At 40.3% G+C, this 22,256-nt stretch overlaps 1 protein-coding gene across 17 annotated transcripts in view; it reads left to right on the forward strand.

The window, feature by feature from the left end:
* Window positions 1-22,256, forward strand: part of LOC147361561 (uncharacterized) — a 631,042-nt gene that overhangs the window by 550,182 nt on the left and 58,604 nt on the right. For 14 of the 17 annotated variants that reach the window (XR_015138085.1, XR_015138086.1, XR_015138087.1 and 11 more), the window contains one exon: window positions 12,893-13,187. The exons of the other annotated variants lie outside the window; for them this stretch is intronic. The gene's annotated coding sequence lies outside the window, so the exon portion shown is untranslated. Of the gene's footprint in view, window positions 1-12,892; window positions 13,188-22,256 lie in introns of those variants that run through there. 17 annotated transcript variants of the gene reach the window in all.

A 22,256-nucleotide genomic window follows, 5' to 3' on the forward strand; every position in this document is an offset into this window, starting at 1 on the left:
CCATCTTTCTGTCAGAATTCTCTCAGAAATGTCCGTCTTTCTGTCAGAATTCTCTCAGAAAAGTCCGATTTCCTGTCAGAAACCTTCATCTTTCAGTCAGAAACGTCATCTTTCTGTCAGAATTCTACCAGAAACGTCTGTCTTTCTATCAAAATATTCGTCTTTCCCTCAGAAACGTCATTTTTCCTGTCAGAATTCCCTCAGAAATGTCCGACTTTCTGTCAGAATCGTCCATCTTTCTGTCACAAACATCCATTCGTTTTGTCAGAAACACCCATCTTTCTGTCAGAAACCTCTCAGAAACGTCTGGTTTTCTGTTAGAAACGCCCAACTTTCTGTCAGAATTGTCTCAGAAACGTCTGTCTTTCTGTCAGTAATGTCTGTCTTTCTGTCAGAATTCTCTCAGAAAAGTCTAACTTCCTGTCAGAAACGTCCATCTTTGAGTCATAAATGTCATCTTTCTGTCAAAATTCTCTCAGAAACGTCTGTCTTCCTATCAATGCGTCCATCTTTCACTCAGAAACGTCGTTTTTCTGTCAGAATTCTCTCAGAAACATCCAAACGTCCATCTTTCTGTCACAAACGTCCTTCTTTTTGTCAGAAACACCTGTCTTTCTGTCAGAAACATCTGTCTTTCTGTCCGAAACATCTGTTTTTGTCAGAAATCTCTCAGAAACATCTGTCTTTCTGTCAGAAATATCTAGCTGTCAGAATTCTCTCAGAAATGTCAGTCTTTCTGTCAGAGACATCTGTTTTTAATATACCTTGCTTATTTTGCTCTGTGAAAAATTATGAACTCAACAATTTTGGAAATGAACACTTCTCTGAGAAGTAGAAACCATAAATTGCTGGTTCAGGAGGACATAAGTTTAAGGACCTGAAAAATAGGGCAATGGGTTATAGAGGCACTGCTATTGCAGCTGTCTCTTCCTTGAATGCAATCTGCATCAATATTGCATGTGCTATTTTTCTCTTTCTATTTCACTTACTTTTTGAAGTACCTTTGCAGTGACCTAGTACCCTAGTTACCGTGTTCTCCTGAAGACATTCTCCAGAGACCTGGGCTGCCTCTTTTAAGTGCTTTCTCAGTTAGTTGAACTCTTGGAACTTAGGACATGCCTCCAAAAATGATCCTAGGCCTCTCAGAGACAGTGGTTCAAAACACACTTCTAGTTCTTCTCTTAAGGTGCTATACTGCTACTTAGAAGAAGGAGAACCCACTGTGTTCTATAATTAGATATTTTCCCTTATTTCAGCAGAGAGAGAGAGATGAGGGAGACAAAGAGAGAAATGATGTAGGGAAGTAGTAGATACAGGTTTTCTTTTTTTGCCGTCTTTATTTACACTCTCTACCAGTCAATGGCAGCTGTTATATGTGTAAAAGCAGCAGTGTTAAAACACATGAAAAACAACATAATGTGGTATGATTTAAGTTGCTAAATATGAAATGAATGTCATGTGTTTGCATGGCTGGTTCAAAGGATGTACTATATTGGTTTATATATAAAGACACTGATATTCAGAGAACTCATTTATGGTAAAGACTTGCTCTGCCTTTAAAATATTTTAAACTTACCTTGTTAGGTTTTTATATTATGTAGACATCTAAAGGGGGAAAAATGGTACCAAAAAAATAATCAACAGCGTGCTCCCAGATAATTTTTTTACACGTTTTATGATTACTTGAGAATGTTGTTCTTTTCTTAAAATTTCCTGTAGTAACCTACCCTAACAAACCACTTCAGTATTCTTGCCTTGAGAACCCCATGAACAGTATGAAAAGGCAAAAAGATATGACACTGAAAGATGAACTCCTCAGGTCGGTAGGTGCCCAATATGCTACTGGAGATCAGTGGAGAAATAACTCCAGAAAGAATGAAGAGACAGAGCTAAAGCAAAAAAAAAAAAAAAAAAAAAAAACCCAGTTGTGGATGTGAATTGTGGTGGAAGTAAAGTCTAATGCTGTAAATAGCAATATTGCATAGGAACCTGGAATGTTACATCCATGAATCAAGGCAAATTGAAAGTGGTCAAACAGGAGATGGCAAGAGTGAACATCAACATTTTAGGAATCAGTGGACCAAAATGGACTGGAATGGGTGAATTTAACTCAGATAACCATTATATCTACTACTGTGGGCAAGAATCTCTTAGAAGAAATGGAGTAGCCGTCACAGTCAACAAAAGAGTCCGAAATGCAGTACTTGGATGCAATCTCAAAAACGACAAAATGATCTCTGTTTGTTTCCAAGGCAAACATTCAATATCACAGTAACCCAAGTCTATACCCTGCCCAGTTATGCTGAAGAACTTGAACGATTCTATGAAGATTACAAGATCTTCTAGAGCTAACGTCCAAAAAAGATGTCCTTTTCATTATAGGGAACTGGAATGCAAAAGTAGGAAGTCAAGAAATACCTGGAATAACAGGAAAATTTGGCCTTGGAGTACAGAATGAAGTAGGGCAAAGGCTAATAGAGTTTTGCCAAGAAAACACACTGGTCATAGCAAACACCGTCTTCCAACAACACAAGAGAAGACTCTACACATGGACATCACCAGATGGTCAATACCAAAATCAGATTGATTATATTCTTTGCAGCCAAAGATGGAGAAGCTCTATACAGTCAGCAAAAACAAGATCAGGAGATGACTGTGGCTCAGATCATGAACTCCTTATTGCCAAATTCAGACTGAAATTGAAGAAAGTAGAGAAAACCACTAGACCATTTAGGTATGACCTAAATCAAATCACTTACAATTTATATAGAGGAAGTGACAAATAGACTCAAGGGATTAGATCTGATAGAGTGTCTGAAGAATTATGGACAGAGGTTCATGATATTCTATGGGAGGCATGATCAAGACCATCCCCAAGAAAAAGAAATGCAAAAAGGCAAAATGGTTGTCTGAGGAAGCCTTACAAATAGCTGTGAAAAGAAGAGAATCGAAAGACAAAGGAAAGAAAGAAAGATACACATTTGAATGCAGAGTTCCAAAGAGTAGCAAGGAGAGATAAAGAAAGCCTTCCTCAGTGATCAATGCAAAGAAATAGAGAAAAACAATAGAATGGGAAAGACTAGAGATCTCTTCAGGAAAATTAGAGATACTAAGGCAACATTTCATGCAAAGATGGGCACAATAAAGGATAGAAATGCTATGGATGTAACAGAACCAGAATGTATTAAGAAGAGGTGGCAGGAATACACAGAGGAACTATACAAAAATGATCTTCGTGACCAAGTTAGCCACAATGGAATGATCACTCACCAAGAGCCAGACATCCTGGAATTCGAAGTCAAGCAGACTTTAGGAAGCATCACTATGAACAAAGCTAGTGGAGGTGATGGAATTCCAATTGAGCTATTTCAAATCCTAAAAGATGATGCTATGAAAGTGCTGCACTCAAAAGGCCAGAAAATATGGAAAACTCAGCAGTGGCCACAGGACTGGAAAAGGTCAGTTTTCATTCCAATCCCAAAGAAAGACAATGCCAAAGAATGTTCAAAATACCATAAAATTACCCTCATCTCACAGGCTAGCAATGTAATGCTCAAAATTCTCCAAGCCAGGCTTCAACGGGACATGAACAGTGAACTTCCAGATGTTCAAGCTGGTTTTAGAAAAGGCAGAGGGACCAGAGATCAAATTTCCAACATCTGCTGGATCATTGAAAAAGCAAGAGTTACAGAAAAACATCTACTTCTGCTTTATTGATTATGCCAACAGCCTTTGACTGTGTGGATCACAACAAACTGTGGAAAATTCTTCAAGAGATGGGAGTACCACACCACCTGACTTGCCTCCTGAAAAATCTGTATGCAGGTCAGGAAGCAACAGTTAGAACTGGACATGGAACGACAGACTGGTTCCAAATCGGGGAAGGAATGTGTCAAGGCTGTATATTGTCACCCTGCTTATTTAACTTATATGCAGAGAACATCATGAGAAATGCTGGACTGGATGAAGCACCAACTGGAATCAAGATTTCCAGGAGAAATATCAATATCATCAGATATGCAGATGACATCACCCTTATGGCAGAAAGTGAAGAAGAACTAAAGAGCCTCTTGATGAAAGTGAAAGAGGAGAGTGAAAAAGTTGGCTTAAAACTCAACATTCAGAAAACTAAGATCATGGCATTTGGTCCCACAAGGCAAATAGATGGGGAAACAATGGAAAAGGTGACAGACTTTATTTTTCTGGGCTCCAAAATCACTGCAGATGGTGACTACAGCCATGAAATTAAAAGATGCTTGCTCCTTGGAAGAAAAGTTATGACCAACCTAGACAGCATATTAAAAAGCAGAGACATTACTTTGCCAACAAAGGTCTGTCTAGCCAAAGCTTTTTTTTTCCAGTAGACATGTATAGATATGAGAGTTGGACTGTGAAGAAGGCTGAGTGCTGAAGAATTGATGCTTTTAAACTGTGGTATTGGAGAAGAGTCTTGTGAGTCCTTTGGACAGTAAGGAGATCCAACCAGTCCATCCTAAAGGAAATCCATTGAATAGTCATTGGAAGGACTGATGCTGAATCTGAAACTCCCATACTTTGGCCACCTGATGTGAAGACCTGACTCATTTGAAAAGACCCTGATGCTGGGAAAGATTGAAAGCGGGAGGAGAAGGGGATGACAGAGGATGGCATCACCGACTCAATGGACATGAGTTTGAGCGAGCTCCAGGAGTTGGTGATGGACAGGGAAGCCTGGCGTGCTGCAGTCCACGGGATCGCAAAGATTCAGACACGACTGAGCAACTGAAGTGACTGAACTGAACCCGCACTAGCAGGTTCTCTGATGTATTATAGAAGCTGAAAGTCTGGAAATTAGATTTTCAGACACATTGGAATAATGTGTGCAAGGGTTAGGCACATTTTCCTTTTTGGAATAGCAGCAGTTTGATGTTGTCAGAATACAAAGGATGTCTCAGGATTATGGAACTTTGAAAGGAGGTATAATAGTCGCAGCACCAGGCACTATTTCAAGTGCCTCACGTGTACTAACTCACTTATTCCAAACAACAGTCCCCTTTTAACAGAGAAGGAAACTATGGCACAAGAAGATTAATTTCCTCAAGGTGCCATGTAGGAGATAATAGATGAGTTTTGTTTTATGGTGTCAGAGCCAGAAAATGCCTTTAAGATGACACAGAGTTTCCTCATTGAAGAAAATCTATAAAATTGTTCTGAAGCACGTAAGAGAAGACCCAAATAAATACTGACAATAACAGGTCTCTCAGTGAAAAGTCCTCAGACTGTAAATGTTAATTCTCCCTAAATTAATCCATAAATTCAATTTAATTCCAATCAAAACTCCTTCAGGATTTTAAATGACATTTTACAAGGCAATTATTGTATTGAATTGGATTTATCTGGAAGATAATTTTCATCTAGAAGATAAAATTCTCAAGTTTTGCCATGAGAATTTTTAAAGAAATTTGAATGGTGACTTTTACTATCAGATATTGAAAAATACTGTAGTGATGAAAGCAATGAAGCGTTAGTAATGCTGGTGCAGAAAAATGATAAAGGAAATAACCATGAAAAGTCCAAAATCAGTGTGCACATATGAACAATGAGGCATTTAAAAGAGTACTGGTGTATTTTTGAAAAATGATGTTGGGACAGGTTATTATCCATTTTGATAAAAATGAAGTTAGACACTTTTGCACACATCCAAAAATCCATATAGAATAAAATTGTGAATTTTTATTATGAAAACATTAGAATAGTTAAGAATCAAATAATTTAGCATGGAAGTAGAGACTTCTTGAGAATATATAAATCTCAGAATTTACAGAGGAAAAACTGGCAGGTTTGAACTGCCTACATTAAGGGGAAAAGCATTCTTGTATATCATTAATGACAACATAAACAACACAAACAACTTGAGAACAAAAATTCATAACAATGTCTGAATTAAAAAGCACCACCCAGATTTTAACTTGACCATGTCTCTCCAAGGGCCCCTTGGGGCTGCCATACTGTCCACATCCAATCAGTCCAATCAGTTCACACATGCTCCTCTCTTCACAAACCTCCAATACCCTCTTCTTCCTCCACATCCTCGACTGATGACCTTTTTTCACTGAGAAAATGAAACTGGCCAGAATTGAACTTTCTTGTGCTCCCACTGAAACATCTGACAGCTGCCGGCTGTGCACCGGAGATTTGCTTTGCTGCTTTGTTGTTGCTGTTGTTTTTGAACAATGGAAGAATGACCTGTGCTCCTCTCTGTGGCCAGTCTCCACCTGGCCTCTGGGTCAGATGGTTTCTTAGCTCCTCAGGGTCCACTCTCTCTCCCACATCATTAATTTAGACTCTGTTGGCTCATTTCCACCACCAGAAATCATCCTAAAAAAAAAAAAAAAAAAACCTTGCAAAAATAAAATCTTTCTTTGTTTTACAACTTCCTCTGGCTACTACCTTATTTCTCTATTCCTCTTTAAAGCAGAATTCCTCACTTGGCATGTGCCTGTCTCCTCTTGCTGTTCTCTCTGGAGAGCAATTCATTTAGAATTGTGTCTCCCTTCACTAAAACCTCTCTTCTCAAAGTCACTAATGACCCTCACATTGCCAAATATGGTGCGTGCATGCCAAGTTCCTTCAGTTGTGTCTAACTCTTTGCAATCCTATGGACTGTAGCCCGCCAGGCTCCTCTGTCCATGGGATTATCCAGATAAGAATACTGGAGTGGATTGCCCTGCCTTCCTCCATGGGGTCTTCCAGACCCAAGTGAACTTGCGTCTCCTGCGACACCTGCATTGCAGGCAGATTCTTTACCGCTGAGCCACCAGGGAAGGCCAAATATGATACTTCTTCTAAATTCTCAGCTTGATCTATTTCTCTATCACTTAAGATCTGATCTTGGAATCTACTGCAGTTCCTGCCATATTCTATTAGTCAAAGCTGTAGTGGAATTCAACCCTATTTGAGGTCAGAACATGCGGGACTACTTGGGAATCATAAAGCTTCAAACAAGAATTAATAATTGCTAATTTTATGAGCATTTACTGTGTACTAGGCACCATTCTAAGTGTTTCCTTTGACTCCTGGGACCCCACATTCTCCTGGATTTTGTCTCACCCCACTGGTCACTTATTCTCAGGCTCCATAATGGATCCTCCTCTGTTCTTTTTACCCCATGGATACTGGAGCACCTTAAGACTTGGTCTTGGGCAGCTTCCTTCTCCTGCCCACACTGAATCCACAGAACTCCAAGCCTTTTAATAGCATCTGTACACTGCTGACTCATAGACTCATGTCATCTCCTTTCCCCGCTTGAATTCCAGACTCCTCCAGCCAGGGCCCAGGCAGCAGTGAGAAATTGAATAGGCTTCTCAAACGTAATGAATACAAGAGAAATTCCTTTCTTTTCCCTCCAGTCTTCTCCATCTCAGCAAAGGGCTCCACCACTTACCTAATGTTTAAGCCAAACACCCTATAAATTACCTTTTCTCTCTTTTCCCTCATATCCTGTATTCAAACCATCAGATGCTCTTGTCAGCCTTACATTCAAAATTCATTCCCAAGCTAGAATCAAGATTGCCAAGAGAGATATCAGCAGCAGCCACAGATATGCAGATGATACTGCTCTAATGGCAGAAAGCAAAGAGGAACTAAAGAGCCTCTTGAGAGTGAAAGAGGAGAGTGAAAAAGCTGGCTTAAAATTCAACATTCAAAAAACTAAGATCAGGGCATCTGGTCTTTTCACTTCGTGGCAAATAGAAGGGGGAAAAATGGAAACAGTGACACATTTCATTTTCTTGGGCTCCAAAATCACTTTAGACAGTGACTGCAGCCACAAAATTAGAAGACGCTTGCTCCCTGGAAGAAAAGCTATGACAAACCTAGACAGCATATTAAAAAGCAGAGACATCACTTAGCCAACAAAGGTCCACATAGTCAAAGCTATGATTTTTCCAGTAGTCATGTACGGGTGTGACAGTTGGACTCTAAAGAAGGCTGAGTGCCGAAGAATTGATGTTTTCAAACTGTGGTGCTAGAGAAGATTCTTGAGAGTTCCTTGGACAGCAAGAAAATCAAACCAGTCAATCCTGGTTCCTGAATATTCATTGGAAGGACTGATGCTGAAGCTGAAATTCCAATACTTTGGCCACCTGATACAAAGAGCCGACTCACTGGAAAAGACCCTGGTGCTGGGAAAGATTGAGGGCGGTAGGAGAAGGAGACGACAGAGGATGAGGTGGTTGGATGGCCTCACTGACTCAATGGAACCAACTCCAGGAGATAGTGAAGGACAGGGAAGCCTGGTGTGCCATAGTCCATGGGGTCACAAAGAGTCTGACATGACTCAGTGACTGAACATGTGTGCATGCATAATCTTACTGCATTCGGATTTACAGATGAGGAGACTGAGGCGTAAAGCAATGAAGTAAGGGCACTTTAGAAAGACTAGGTATTTCCCCCAGCTCATCCAGTAGGTAAATAAGAGGTTGATCATAATTTGATCCCAATAATCTAGTTCCAAAGTCTGTGTTCTTAGTTTCTATCAGTAAAACCTCTCATGTTTACTATTATGATGGAAAGATTTGGGACAGAGAAAAAGACAACTAGATGTCAAAGGCTTCTGTACGTATGTAGCTGACAGCGTGAATTTAGTTTTCTTCAAAATTTCATGTTCCCAGATTTAAATAAAGGCCATGTAAATGCCAAAGTCTTTTTGTTTCAAAATCATCTCTCTTTCTCCTTTTCTTCTTCCCTTCTACCCCATCTCTCACTTCTTTCTTACAGTCTTCACACCACCTGAATATGTCCCACAAGTTTGCAACATTAAACTCTACAATTACGGCCATTGTCTAGTACCGTAAGCACAATCCATTAGCAACTTTGGATATGAATACAGCCAATTTATTAAAGTAATCACTAAGCAGGTAATTTTTACTTTAAGAATGACAGTCTCTCCTTTTGCCCTTAGGTTTCACTACCCTCTTTTGGATTTAGAAAAGTGAAGAAAACATTTAAAATCCTCTTGTCAGTGCCTCCTGAAAAGAACTTTCCTTCCTCATATAACAAAGATATTTTTTCTTATGTTTATCATTGTCCTCCTCCAATAAAAAACAATTCCTGGTTATTTTTAGGTCTAAAAACCAAAAATTACCATAGATAAAATGAGAAGTGAAACTTCTGTAGTAAATAGGAGATGGCAGCCTTCTTCAACCTAAGGAGATGGCATGAGAAAAGCCAGCGTGAGTGGAAACATCGAGTGCATGAGACAGGCTTGATCTTTCAATGTTCAGCTTATTTAGCTAAAGTCAGAGTCGTCACAGTCACCCACTGGTCTTTGCAGACACTCACAGTCTGGGTGGACTGTCACATAGGGATAAAGAGAAAAGAAGCAGCTTTACTGTTTGTATCAGGAAGTTGCACATTACTGTCAATTGAGAGAGAAAGTAAATTACTTTCAAATGCTGCCCCTGCAGCGTCAACTGGTGCAGGCTAAGCCCCTAGCAGCCCCCGCAGCGTCAGGCGCTGGTGCTGGGGGACATTTGCAAACACTGCCAGGGTGGGAGTACCTCATGGAAGAGCTGGGCGAGCAAGTTTCCCTCAGGATAACTAAAGAAAAAATCAGAGGAGAGTGAAGCACAGCTAGTTTCCTGGTGGAGAATAATTGTAGCACCTTCTGTCACTCACGGCTAAAATAGTCCCATTATGTAAATACATGTGGCTTGCTCCCATCGATAGTTGCTTGTTTCAGGTTTTTCTCCAAATAGATTTGATATTTTCTAAACAGCAAGGATTGTAGCTTGTATTGTATTTCTTTTCTAGACACAACGCTACTCCCTTTTGCCTGCTTTACCAGCCAGCACAGATATGAATTCTCTTATCCCCACTTCCTCTCCTTACTCCCTAAACATGAGGACAGATAGACCTCATCAAGAATAGACAGATAAGTACTCCTTGGGCATTGTTTAGTGAACAGATTTTCAGACTTGTTCACCTGGTACTTCAGCATACTTTTGTCATATCTCTAACTAGAGAAGTTAAAACTAAAATGCAATTTCCAGAACTTACCATGTGGCATGCACGCATGTACATGCACACACACACACACACACACACAGAGGAGACAATAAAATCTTGAAATAATTCAACTCAATTTAAAGTTTTATTAAACCTTTAGTGCATGGTAGGTATTGTGCCAGGTGTTGTGGATAACAGAGAACTGAGTAAGACTCACCCGTAAGGATCTACTCTCTGGTAAAGGAGACAGACAGGGACATAAATAACTCTTAAGGGGAGACAGACTGTAATAAATATGACCCGGAAAAATAAATAAAACATTATAAGAGTATCAACTATATCCATAATCACAGAGGTATTAAACCACTAGAGCTAGAGTTTAAGCTACATAAATAGTTTCAATTAGACCATCCTTCTTTCCACACATAGACTTCTGTGTATTGGGTGATCTTTATTTCAAAATTACCTCTCTGTAATACAGTTTTCTAAGTTGATTTCATGTCTTTTGGTCTTTCTTGCTAAATTAGCACTTCTCTTTGCAAATATATATATTTTTTGCTGTTAATTATTTGCTCTCCACGCCTCCCTCCAGTACTCTCTCTCCTTCTATAGTCTTTTACCTATTTTCCTGTCCATTCTATTGTTATCTTCTCTCCTTGTCACCTTTTCCCATATCTGCAATATTTCTCCAGACACAATGCTTTCTTTTCTTGTATTATTATCCTACTGGTAGGAGAATCAATTTTCTTTTTAAGGGAAAATATTGTCAGAAGGACAATAATTCCCCTCAAATAATCCCTTTAATTCTGGTTCATGCTGGATCTTGGAACAAGTGAGTGTCTTTCTTTGTAACTGTCCATGGCTCTATTAACAAAACTGCTTGTGTTTCTCTGAAGCATAAGCAGTTGAAAGAGGTAAGAGCACAGACATAAGCTAACACTTTGATTCAGCGCAAGGTTGGGATGTGGTATGTATGTCCTCTCTGATGGGTGGGTGAGCCTCTTCTGGTGGGATAAACAGAGTGAATGCACTCAAGCCCCCCCTGTTTCAGGTGACGGTCTCTTGTATTTGTGCATTTGCCTAACACCTCATTCATATTCAGTATCTCACTGAACCCCAGCTCCAGGACTGTGATTCAGTGTGGTCCTGCCTCATCCCTTTTTCATACGCAAAAAAGAGGCTAAAGTCCAGTAACATTAAGAGTCTGCATGTCCCTGAGCAGCTGGTATAGGAGCCCTTTTTTTTTTTTTTCCAAATTCAGTGCTCTACTTCAAAACTAGCTTCTCACCCCTGGTGCCAACATGCAGCATGTGAGGGCGTCACATGGTAATTGCTTGACACTCACTTGATAAAAACTTGATCTCACACTCTAAAATGCTCATGATTGTAAAGAACCACTTAGGAATTAAATGTAACTGTTTTTTCCCATTTCCTCTTTTAAAACATGCTCTGCTGGTTTCGATTAGGCCGAAAATATTGTAACTGTGGTTTAGCTTGTAGTAGTGATGCTTCACCAACCAAGCGTGAGATGGAAGTTCAAGAAACATCACTGGAGAAAAGGGAGCTCTCCTCATTAATAAAAGCAATTAGTGTGGCCCCAGCTGAGCAGCCAACTCGCCCAGGGGTGTTCTCGCGCACTGCAGGCGTCTGAGTGCAGTCTGTTAACTGGGCAAGCCACTCTTGGCAGGAAGCTAAATATTGTCATTGATTTTAATTGTTCTTTCCTCTTTACAACTCCTGATTCACAGCCGATTGTGCTTAAGGAGAGTTTGTTCTCTGGAGAGAACTTCCACTGTGTCTGGCCCTCTGAGACAACCAAAGTAGTCTGCATTTTGAAAAATCAAAGTAGGACAAATGCTTTCTGTAAATAGCAGAGCAAAAAACTTCTGTGCTCAGTGACTAATTTTGAGGGAATCGTGCCTGCAGGGAGTCATAGGTGGACACAATAGTCAAACCACTGAATCTAAGTCCCAGAACAGAAAGCCCAGTGTAGGTGGGGAAGATTAGGAGGTTCCATGACAGTATGGATAGGATTCCCCCAGTCACTGGGGACAAAGGAACTTACATGGTTTGGAGGACTTCCAGAATTTCCTGGCGCTGGCAAAACTTCACCACTGCTAAGGAGAGGAAGGTTCTCTCAGATATCAAAAGCAGACACACTCCGTTTCTTTGTTTAATTATGAGTTCATTGTAAATACATATGGGAATACAAAAGGAGGGAAAATTATCCTGTCTGCCATAAATCCAGTCCTCTGAGCAACTGGAACGCAGTCTTTACCATCCAGAACACAGCAGTAGCTCTAGTTAGCCTGAATGAGCACTGGTGACTGAATGGCCACCCCAGTTGCTTAGAACTCAGCTCTCCTCTCCCTGATGGGTATTTTGTCTCTGCTAATGAATACATAACCTTTATTTTTCTTTTTTCTAATTATTTAATTCAGTTTCTACTTTACTTTTGCTTTTTACTGCTGCCATCTCCATGCAGCTGTAGTGGGTGGTTACCACTTTTTGACTGTTCAGCCTCTCACCACTGCCCTCCTTCCTAATGACACCAAATCCTCCTCAGAAGGAATTCTCCATCATCCCATCAGATGGCGGTCTCCATCTCTATCAGTCTTGGTGGAGACAAGGCCTCACTTCCACTGCAATAATTAAGGGATCCTGAATTTCTCTCTTCCTTCTAGAACTCTTCTGGTTCTCAGAAAGAACTATCTTAGATTTTGCCAATATGATCATTTCTTCTAAAACTTCAAATCTTGAGTGAATGATGTAAGAATTTGAAAATGACAAGAGGGATTATTCATTTCAGCAACAGTAGCATGTACAGAACATGGTGATTCTGTGCATGACCTTGGCTCCTGTGATTTTGCTGACTTTCTGCATTTTCTGTACATCTCTCATACAGGAGACCCTCACAGATACTGCAGATTTGGGTCTGGATCATCACAATGAAGTGAATATCGCAATAAAGCAAGTCACATGAATTGTTCTTTTGTTTCCCAGTACATATAAAAGTTATATTTACACTGTAGTGCAGTCTGTTAGGTGTTCAATGGCATTACGTCTATAAAAACAATGTACACGCTTTAATTTTAAAATTAGTGCTGTTGGGAAAATGCCTGATTTGCCACATACCTTCAATTTGTAAAAAGAAAAAAATTTTATTGCAAAGTACAATAAAATAAAGAGCAATAAAATGAGGTATGCCTGTATTTTTTGTGTTTCTTAGAGATTTCTTTCCAGTAAATTTCCTTTTCTTGTGAAACATTAGAATGTAAGCACTGGGATATTTTTCTGCTTGTTCAGTATAAGTATTTAGTGCATCAAGCATTGTCTGACCCAGAGTGAGTGTTCAATGGCTATGCATTAAATAAATAAATGAAAGAATGAAATATCAATTACTGTTGCTTGCAACCAAGTTTCTATAATGCAATGTAAGAAGAGGAACTCAAGCAGAGCCCAGTGGTCTTTCTGAATTAAGACAGACTGTGGAACTCAAGGACGCTTATGTTCCTAGAATGTATGGGATAGAATATCGAAGGGAAGAAAGCTGTACACAGGGAAGACTACTAAGATCTGTAGGGCATGTCCTTGAAGCTCTGAGCACAAGCTTATCTATGTACGCATGAGATGAATCTCTATAAGGTAGAGAAAAGAAGCTGCCAAAGCTATAGGTTGAATAATATCCTAAGTTAACACAGATATTTTTCCCCCTGCAGCCAGACTGGAGAGACCTCATACTACCTGGGGAATTTGGTAGAATCCTTGGAAAGTTCTTGCCTTAGCAATGGACTCACTTGTACCTGACATAAAGGCTGCTCTGGGACCATCCTAACAAAGCTTCAAAGAAAACCTTAAAGTCATTACATTGACTTGATGGTAACTCTAGTTTCTGCCAGAAATTAAACATTGTTTAAATGAATACCACAAAATTCACTATAAAACAACATAAATTTCACAATGTCTAGCATTTAAAAATTATCAGGCATGAAATAAAGCAGGAAAATATGACCTAGAAACAGTAGGAAAAAATAAGAAAATAAGGGAATGATATAATTAGCAAATACGGTTTTAATACTGAAAATACTAATTACAAATGAAAAGTGAAAGTGAAAGTTTGCTCAGTCATGTCTGACTCTTTGCAACTGCATGGACTATACAGTCCATGGAATTCTCCAGGCCAGAATATTGGGTAGCCTTTCCCTTCTCCAGGGGATCTTCCCAACACAGGGATTAAACCCAGGTCTCCTGCATTGCAGGAGTTCAGCTTTACCAGCTGAGCCATCAGGGAAGCCCAAGCATATAATTACAAATATGTGCTCAATAATGTAAAGAAAAATGTGAATATGATGATAAGAAAAACTGAAGATTTTCAAAAGACCCACATGAAACGTTTAAAGATTTAACTGAAGTATATAAACTGAAAAGTGCACTAGGAGCAATTAAGAGCAGATTAGATATTGCAAAGAAATGATCAGTGGATCTGAAGATGAAGCAATAATCATCCAAAATGAAGCAGCACAGTGGAAAAAATGAATAGACTTATTTCATTGTCAATCTGACAAATGTCCAAGTGGATGAGAGAGAGAAAGAGGGAGAAACACTTGAAGAGAAAACAGGTAAAAACTTGCAAAATTTAGTGTAAATTATAAACCCATATTATGAAGAGCTTTATAAATTAAAAAAATAAAGAAAAATCACACCAAAGCACATTATTATCAAAGCTTTAAAAAGCACTGATAAAGAGAAAATATTTAAAGCAACCAGGAATACGTGGTACTACATACAGAAAAAACAAAGAAAAGTTTTACAGCAGATTTCTCATCAGAAATTATGTTATCCTGACTATACAGTAATGTCCTCTGAGTTGAAATACGTTATTAAACTGACAGTTCTACATCTAATAAAGATGACTTTGAAATATAAGTGATAAATCAAGTCCGTTGTAGACAAAAGATGAGATAATTTATTGCCAAAAGTCTTGGTTTGTAAGAAATGTAAAGCAAAAATGTTAAGCAAAGTTCTTAAGGCTGAAACAAAATGTTACTAGGTAGAAATCTAAATCAACATGATAAAAGGAAGAGCATCAGAAATAAAAACTAAACTCTGATGTTTACCTCACACAATATAGAAATATTAACTCCAAATGGATCATTGTCCTAAATATAACAATTACAAATATCAAACATTTAGAAGAAAACATAGATATTTGTTATCTTTCTTAGAATATTAAAAGTATAAACTATAAAACAAATAATTGATAAATTGGCCTGCATCAAAATTGAAACCTTTGCTTTTTTAATGTAACTGTTAAGAAAAGACAGATGAAAGAGAAAATATTTGCAAACTTTATATCTGATAAAGGACTTATATCCTAAATACACAAATATATCTTAAAATTCAATAATAATTTTAAAAAACAACTGAACAAAAATGGGCAAACCCATTTGAGCACCAATAAAAGAGCATATGAAAAGGTATTCAACACCATTACTCATTCAGTTCAGTTCAGTTCAGTCACTCAGTCGTGTCCAACTCTTTGCGATCCCACGAACTGCAACACGCCCGGCCTCCCTGTCCATCACCAACTCCCAGAGTTTACTCAGACTTATCTCCATTAAGTCAGTGATGCCATCTAACCATCTCATCCTCTGTCGTCCCCTTCTCCTCTCACCCTCAATCTTTCCCAGCATCAGAGTCTTTTCAAATGAGTCAGCTCTTCGCATCAGGTGGCCAAAGTATTGGAGTTTCAGCTTCAACGTCAGTCCTTCCAATGAACATTCAGGACTGATTTCCTTTAGGATGAACTGGTTGGATCTCCTTGCAGTCCAAGGGTCTCTTAAGAGTCTTCTCCAACACCACAATTCAAAAGCATCAATTCTTCGGCCCTCAGCTTTCTTTCTGGTCCAACTCCCACATCCATACATGACTACTGGATAAGTTGTTACTCATTAAGGCAACGCAAATTAAAACCACAACATGATAAAACTACATATCCATTAGAATAGGTAGAATTTTCTTTTTTAAATGGCAATGTCAAGTGCCGATGAAGCACAATTAGAACTCCCATACATTGTTAGTGGAGATTCAAAACGGCACTATCACTCTGGAAATCAGGTTTAACAATTTCTTATAAAGTTAACCATATCCTTACTCTATCACCCAGCAATTTCAGTCCAGATATTTACCTGAGAGAAATGAAGACTTATGTCCACATAAGATTTGTACACTAATGTTCATAGCTGCTTTATTTATAACAATTCAAAATTGGAAACCAGGGCTTCCCTGGCAGTCCAGTGGTTAAGAACCTGCCTTGCAATGCAGTGCAAGGGGACACCGGTTCAATGCCTGGTCCGGGAAGATCCCACATGCTGCTGGGCAGCTAGGCCCTTGGGCCACAGCTGTTGAGCCTGCGCTCTAGAGCCTCAACTACTGAGCCCACGTGTGGCAGCTACTGAAGCCCATGTGCCTAGAGCCTGTGCTCCACACCAAGAGAAGCCCCACAATGAGAAGCCCGCATATCACATCTAGAGAGTACCTCCCTCTCTTCACAACTAAAAAAGCCCCACACACAGCAATGAAGACCCTGTGCAGTCGATAATGAATAAATAAAAATAAATTTTAAAAATTGGAAACCACCTAAATGTCCATCAATAATTGAATGTATAAATAATTTGTGGTATATCCTTTCAGCAATAAAAAAAGGAACAGTCTATAGCTGTGCTGAAATACACAAATGAATATTAAAATTGTTATTTTGAGGAAAAGAAATCAAACACAAGACTGTTTAATGCTTAATTCTTTCACTTAACATAATTATATATATGAACTATATATGTATATAGTATAATATATGATGGTATTTTGTTATGGAAGCCCAAGAAACTAATACAAAAGACTCCATGTGTTTGTTAAAACTTGTGAAACTACATTTAAAATAGAGGATGATTATTGTTGAGGCAGTCCAAGTGCAGGTTGGAAAAGAATTTCCAGACAACATTTCAGAAGGGGGTGAGTTTATTAATAACAAAGAGCAGAGAGAATATGGACACTGCAAGTGTAGCGGGTCACCCTCTTGACAGATGCAGAGAGAGTCGATGCTTTCATGGGTTAGTAGCCAATTTCTATAGCCTCAAGGCAAAGAAAGTTCCTGCTGAAAGGCTGGCATTAGGTGATTGCTTAGGGTGCTATAAGGACATCTTTGCCTAATTTGGAGTCAGGAAGGCTGTTGTTGATGATCAGGGTTGGGGGGAAACGGGGATCGGCAACAGTTACAAAGTGATTCAGTCAGCTTCGGAGGTGACCTTGGTTCTGGACTCTGCTTCTGTGGCATTGGTATAAGGTCTCATACCTGTGGCCTTGCGGCAGGACTCAACGAGTATTCTATGTAAGTTGTATCTCAGTAGACCTGATTAAAAGCAAGGCCATAAAAGGATAGGGGTGCTGGAATGAATCTGTAGTAAATGCCTAACTATATCCCCAGGAAGTTCAAGATGAGCTTCTTTTTCCAAAAGCTTGAATTTGAGAAGTATTCTCTGTTGGCTGAGTGACATATGACTCCTAATTGCAGTGGAGAGAAGGAAGACAGTGGAAGGATTTTCAGGAGCAGAGGTTATGCAGTTGCCCCTTACTTTCTCCGTGATTGGCAGCAGAGCTGAGGGGACAATTTGAGTCTTCTGACCTCCTAGGAATTTTGGTGGTGGTTACTTGTTCATAGGATCCCTGGGGCATAGAAAGATAACTAGCCCTCTAAGGCCTTCCCTGACTTATCAAATAAAAGTAACAAAGGTATATTTTTGAAATAAGCCAGCCTAACAGAGATTGACAACCTCTCAATGTACAAATTCCATCTTTAAACTGAATTGGAAGCTGTGTACCCCTGAGCATGGACTTTGTGACCTCAAGGGTCATGTTGTAGCGTATACTAGTCCTTAATCCCTTTTTATGTCCAAATACTTTTCCACTGTATGCATATATCATATCTGATTATCCATAATCAGTTGATGGTCATATAGTTCACCTTTTGGCTATTATGATTAATGCTGCCAGGGACATTTGTTAAGCAGCAGAAAGCAGTGACAGCAGTCATCATTTGACATAACTGGTGTTCCAATCTTCTCTTCCAAATGGAACCTCGACCTGCCTTTTGAAATAATCTTCTATTGTGTGTGATCATTGAGAGAGGCAGCAGCCAACCCCTGCTGCAAAGGCTTTAGGGGCCAGCCTATACGGTTCTGTACCCGGGCAGCCAAGGAGTGAGCATCTGATGTAGAGTCAGTCCACTACTCAATGATGTAAGAGATGACTGGAAGTCACTTCATGGCTGCTACAGCACAACATCTCAGAGACACTTGCTTCCTGCTGCTTGACTCTTCTGGGGCTCTAGCTGTCTGTCTTCCAGAGATCTTTGGGTCTTGCCTGGTCACTAGTCTCTAGTCAATCCTGGAGGCCCAGGACCCTTCCAGTAAACCCTTTTTGCTTGGGAGATTCAGTTATTTTTGTTTTATTAAAGCTATGTATGTATATTACTTTGTACAGTACTCTGCTCTGTGTCATTTTCTTTATGGTTCTGCGTGCAAACTCCTTAAGAGGCAGGATATGACTGAGCGGGCCAGCCGCCATCCTAGGATCGTCCAAGGAAGATTCAGGTGGGCAGATAAGACACGATACTCCAGAATTCAAACTAATTGCAAGTATAGACATTTTGTTTTACAGCCAAGCACCCAACCTAGTCCAACCCATTTCTTTGGAGAGTCTCACACCATCAAATGTAATAACCTACAAGGACTTTTATGAGAAGGTGGCTCATGAGTAAGGATGCTTCAACGGGGGGCCTGGAACATCTCAGAAAGGGGCAGTGTAAATAGCATGTATTTCATGTGGCTTCATCAGTGTAATACAGAAAGCTCCAAGGATTTATCTTTCTATGCCAGTGAATTCCAGCTGTTATAAGACCCTCACATGGTGACCCTTGAGAGCTTTTGCAAATACACATGGGGAGAATCCCAGTTGAAGTTCAGTCCTCTCTTTGCTCAGCTCTCTAACCATTATGACTTGTCTGCAGTTTACAGAGCTCAGGTTCCAACCCAGGGGCTGTAGGTCACTGCTCCCTGATTTTTTAGGGCAATGCACAAAGGTAAGAATTGTATTGTCTGGCCTGAAAAGGAATTCATGGGTTTTGAGAGGACAGCAAATGAGGTCATTGTGAACTAGAACTTAGGTGTTGAGAAAAACAGGCCCACCGAATGTTAATTGCTGCTGGTGATTATTGCAATGTGTTGGGTATTTTGCTTTTTTCCCAAAGTGCAGGCTCAATGTGTGATGACAAATATTGGTGAAGCCCTTTTACTTTAATTGTGATTCTGGAGTCTAGACTCCCTTGCCTGCTGCTAGCTGCCATTCACCCTCATTACAGGTTTTGCAAATTAGACAGTCACTCTGTGGGTATCTACTATAAGGTGCACGAAGCAAATGCTGCTTGGGAAAGAATATATTATTAAACCTACAGGGTAAGCTGTTACAGGCACCGTGCCTCTAACCTGCTGTCTCCATCTCCTCTGCCTCCTGTGATGATCGCAGACTGCTCCGAATGTTAAAAACAGAGAAACTGAATTCCAATATTCATATCTCAGCATAACAGGAATAAAATGCTCATAGGCAATTTGTCAGTGTTTATTAACTATGACCTAGAAAAATGCAACTGTGGCAGTGTCTTCTCACATGTGTGTGACAGGATGGGATTTTTTTCCCCACCCTCTTCTTTTCTAATCCCAGCCCTGTCTGTCTGGTAAAACAGAGCAAAAGCGAACCTGCCAGCATGATGATACTGAGGAAGTTGGTCAATGTCAATGGGGAAAACTCCTCTTGCTATGTTTTCTTGGGAAAAAAACTAAAGATTGCCCCTGTCAGCAAGTCCTGGGCCCTGAGGAGACCAACCCAACAGATCCCTGTAGGAAACTGGGAAGAACTGGTTAGCAGAAAATTAGGGCCCTGAAAGCAGGAGAACAGCTTAAACGACCAAGAGCACTGCCAATGGAGAAGAAAGAAGAGCAGAGAGGACACCCACAGGGCCTTCTGGGGTGACTGTGTGGGCTTCCAGGTGACTCCACCCAAAACCAACAATAAAACAAAACAACCAACCACGAGATAATTTTACCCCTGCTTCTGTACTAGATATGTATCCTTGAGGGTTTCCTTTCAGTAAGGGAGGGTATTTGCATGGTTTCAAGACATTATGGGCTTCCCTGGCGGCTCAAATGGTAAAGAGTCTGCCTGCAACACGGGAGACCCAGGTTCAACACCCAGGTCTGGAAGATCCCCTGGAAAAGGGAATAGCTACCCACTCCAGTATTCTTACCTGGAGGATCCCATGCTCAAAGGAGCTTGGCAGGCTACAAGGCCATCGGGTTGCAAAGTGTCAAACATGACTAGCAATTAAGACTTTCACTTTTATGGCATTATGGGAATAACTAAAGGGTGACCTGGGTTATGTCATGTTTTGTCAATATCCTACTAGGGAATCTGAATACAATTTATATTGTAACAGAGCCCTGGGAGAGCAGCACAGTACCCATGTTCTTGGTAGTTCTCTCATGTTGCAAAGAAAACAGGCAAGGCACCATTGGGTTACCTCTCAGTGAGTGGAGACATCATGATTTAAAAGAGGAAAGGACACACCTTCAGCAGTTGCCCAGCCAGGCAGCCCAGAGAACTGGAACACTGCTTACCGTCGTCCAGGATACAACTGGGGCTCAAGAGGTTAAATGGTCTTTCTGCGTCCCCACTGCAATTCCTATAGTTGTTTCCTCAGAATGGAGTTTTGTTGCTTTTTTTCTAGAGCCACATGGTGATGCTGCAACTTTTATTTTTAGTTTCCACTGCTTATGTTGCTCCTGACTTTGGTGAAGTAAGTGGAATGATGAGACCAGAATCAGAATATATTACCACAGTATGTGTGTGTGCTCAGTCGCTCAGTCATGTCTGACTTTTTGCAACGCCATGGACTGTAGCCTGTCAGATTCCTCTATCCGTGGAATTTTCCAGGCAGGAATACTGGAGTGGCCTGCCATTTCCTCCTTCAGGGGATCTTCCTGACTCATGGATCCAACCCACATCTCCTGTGTCTCCTGCATTGGCAGATGGATTCTTTACCACTGAGCCACCCGGGAAGCCCACATAACAGCAGTACTTCTATAAAAGCTGATGAACGAACTTATGTAGAGACTGAGGAAGGGAGGATGCAGACAGGCCTCCTTCCTTTTCCCCTGCCAGCCTGGTCTGGCTCTCTCCCCACCCTCTCTCCTCTGCCTCACTCAATATTGCACACGGAACCCATCGTGAACCTGATGTCAAAGTCAGGGACTTATCTGACTTTTTCCTAACAAAATCACACCCACAAAGGAAACTTTGAGCCATTTCATTTAATTCTCATAAAACTCAGTTAATTAGATATAATTATTATTTCACATCACAAATTAGGAAAATGAAACTGAACAAGATTAAGTAATTTGTCCAAGATCATAGGATGGAGAGTTGCAGAATGAAATTCAGAGTTTCAAAGTCAACTCTGATACACTGATCGCTGTTGTTTAGTCACTAAGTCTTGTCCAACTCCTTGGGATCCCATGGACTATCACCTGCCAGGCTCCTCTGTCCATGGGATTTCCCAGCCAAGAATACTGGAGTAGGTAGCCATTTCCTTCTCCAGGGGATCTTCCCAATCCAAGGATCTAACCTGTGTCTCTTGCATCTCCTCTATTGGCAGGCGGCTTCTTTACCACTGCTCTACCCAGGAAGCCCACGTATTAGGTATAAAGGATATTACAAAGTATGTGTGTGTGTATAATTTTAGCCTGTGTCTGCAATGCATGAAGCAATCATAGAGTTTTCCACAATTACTTGTAGACTTCTTAGTTTAGTAAAAAGGATCAAACATGTTACAATATAGGCCTAGAATCTCAAACATGAGAAGATTAGATTTTTTTCATCTTTTTTGTAAGCATATGAAATGAAAGTGTTAGTCACTCAGCCGTGTCCGACTCTTTGTGACCTCATGGACTATAGCATACCACCAGGCTCCTCTGTCCATGGGATTTCCCAGGCAAGAATACTGGAGTGGGCCGCCATTTCCTTCTCCAGGGGATCTTCCCAACCCCGGGGTTGAACCTGGGTCTCCTGCGTTGCAGGCCAACCCTTCACAGCCTGAGGCACCAGGGAAGCCCTATATGCAAGCATATATACGGGGCATCTAAGGTGACATGGGCACTGTG

This window comes from Bos grunniens, chromosome 12 (assembly GCF_055505025.1).
Source record: "Bos grunniens cultivar Pamir isolate PY7600 chromosome 12, Bosgru_T2T1.0, whole genome shotgun sequence".
NCBI classification, from domain to species: domain Eukaryota; kingdom Metazoa; phylum Chordata; class Mammalia; order Artiodactyla; family Bovidae; genus Bos; species Bos grunniens.